This window comes from Saimiri boliviensis, chromosome 20 (genome assembly GCF_048565385.1).
Source record: "Saimiri boliviensis isolate mSaiBol1 chromosome 20, mSaiBol1.pri, whole genome shotgun sequence".
Taxonomy (NCBI): Eukaryota; Metazoa; Chordata; class Mammalia; order Primates; family Cebidae; genus Saimiri; species Saimiri boliviensis.
The window spans coordinates 31,482,196-31,485,063 of NC_133468.1; positions in this window are offsets into that span (position 1 = coordinate 31,482,196).

The following is a 2,868-nucleotide window of genomic DNA, read 5'->3' on the forward strand; positions in this document are numbered from 1 at the left end:
TGTTATTCCATCATGGGCAGACACTGATGTCTCCTTGCTTGTCTCTTCACATCAGACAACTTTTTTTTTTTGTTTTCAAGACAGGGACTCACTCTAGTGGGACAAGAGTGGGACTAGGGACTCCAGTGATTCTCTCCACTCAGTCTCCCAAGTCTGGTACTTAAGACTCGGACCACTAGGCCTGGCTAGTTTTTCTTTTCTTTTTTTTTTTTTTTGGCAGAGATGAGGTCTCCCTATGCTGCCCAGGCTTGTCTCAAATTCCTGTTTGAGGGCTCAAGAGATCCTCCTACCTTGGCCTCCCAAAGTGCTGGGATTGCAGGGGTGAGCCACCACACCTGGCCACATCAGACAACTTTAAAGGCCATGAGCCATCCTATGATTTATCTTTCTTATGATCATGTGTCTTCCCAGTGTTCAATCAGCTGTGGCCAGGGACACTCAGTACAAAATTCTGCTACTACAGTGGTGACATAGTTAGGCTTGTGTCCCCACCCAAATCTCATCTTAAATTGTAATCTCCATAATTCCCATAATCCCCATGTGTCAAGGGAGAAACCAGGTGAGGTAACTGAATTACGGAGGCAGTTTCTCCATGCTGTTCTCAAGATAGTGAGTGCTTTTGAGATCGGTTGGTTTTATAAGGCACTCTTGCCACTTCGCTCAGCACTTCCTCCTGCTGGCTTGTAAAGAAGGTGCCTTGTTTCCCCTTCACCTTCCATCATGATTGTGAGTTTCTTTTTTTTTTTTTTTTTTTTTTTTTGAGACGGAGTTTCGCTCTTGTTGCCCAGGCTGGAGTGCAATGGCGCGATCTCGGCTCACCGCAACCTCCGCCTCCTGGGTTCAGGCAATTCTCCTGCCTCAGCCTCCTGAGTAGCTGGGATTACAGGCACGCGCCACCATGCCCAGCTGATTTTTTGTATTTTTAGTAGAGACAGGGTTTCACCATGTTGACCAGGATGGTCTCGATCTCTTGACCTCGTGATCCACCCGCCTCGGCCTCCCAACGTGCTGGGATTACAGGCTTGAGCCACCGCGCCCGGCCTATGATTGTGAGTTTCTTAAGGCCTCCTCAGCCATGCAGAACTGTGAGTCAATTAAATCTCTTTCCTTTATAAATTACCCAGTCTCGGCTGGGTATAGTAGCTCATGCCCGTAATTCCAGCACTTTGGGAACCTGAGGCGGGTGGATCACAAGGTCAGGAGTTTGAGACCAGCCTGGCCAACATGGTGAAACCCTGTCTCTATTAAAAATACAAAAATTAGCTGGAGGTGGTGGCATGTTCCTGTAATCCCAGCTACTGAGGAGGTTTCCCTTATGAGGAGGACCATCACCCTTGAGGTTGAACTATCAGATACGATAGAAAATGTAAAGGCCAAGATCCAGGATAAGGAAGGAATCCCTCCTGATCAGCAAAGACTGATCTTTGCTGGCAAGCAACTGGAAGATGGACGTACTTTGTCTGACTACAACATTCAAAAGGAGTCTACTCTTTTTCTTGTGTTGAGGCTTCCCACAGTGACTGAGCTGGGCGTGGTGGTATGCACCTGTAATCCCAGCTACTTGGGAGGCGTAGGTGGGAGAATCACTTGAACCTGGGAGGCGGAAGTTGCATTAAGCTGACATCTCGTCATGGCACTCCAGCCTGGGCCTCAGAACAAGACTCCGTCTCAAAACAAAAACAAAACAAAACAAAACAAACAAACAAACAAACAAACAAACAAAAAGCCAGGAGTGGTGGTGCGGGCCTATGATCCCAGCTACTCAGGAGACTGAGGCATGAGAATTGCTTGAACCTGGGAGGCAGATGTTGCAGTGAGCCAAGATCGTTCCACTGCACTCCAGCCTGGGCAACAGACTGAGACTTCATCTCAAAAAAATAAAATAAAATTAAAAATAAAAATCATCCAAAAAAGTCATTCTCTTTTCTGAGACCTGATTTTAATTCTCTGCATAGGCTTTATCACTAACCAGTGATTCTTTAATTTGTGTGTTGTCTGCTTCCCCCTACTAGAATGTAAGCTCTACAAGGATATTTTGTTTGATTGCTTCGCTGCTGTATTCTAGTCTCAGTGTTTAGACCGTGCCAGAAACCTAACAGACACTCAGTGTTTGTTTAATGAACAATCGAATACTAGTCCGCCTAATAGGAGGGTTAAAAACAGGGTTTCTAAAGTTGGAAGACCCAGATTGGAATCCTGGGCCATGTACTCGTGTGATCTGCCGCAAGCTGTTGAACCTAAGGCTGAAAAACGGGGATTCCAGCTATGGGATAGGCAGAGTGAATGAAATGACATTTATAAAGCCCTCCTTTGGCTCCGTAGCTCAGGAATTAGAGCACTGATATTGTAAAGCACTCTTGCTCCCTCTCCCTCCCTCCCCTATGCGCTCTCTTCTTCCCCCTCCTGCTCAGCCCCTCGCATGGCCACTTCTCTCCGGCTTTGCGTAACACAAGTCTACAGAGTCTAGAATAAGCCTTTGAAATTTGCCGGGAATTAACGTCATCAATTGGGAGAACGACAGCTGCGCACGCGCGGGGCACCTCCTCTGTCTCGCGTGCTAACTTTGTAGCCCCGCCAGCCAATCAGAGTTAGCATCGGAGCTCAAGGGCCAAGGACTCACCAATCGGAACTAGGAGGAGGGCCGCGGTGGAGGCAGTGGCGAGAGTAGGCGGGGACAAGGAGACGGCACGCACAGTTCTCGCGGCCGGGGTCTCCGCCGGCCAATGGGAGAGGCCCGAGGCCTGACGGCAGTGGGGCGTGGCATTGGCGGCTCCAACAACCAGAGGCCGTCCCAGAGCAGACCAATCGGATTGAGGAGGTGGGAGAAATCTAGCCAATCAGCGCACAGGACGGGCAAGGAGCGTCGGG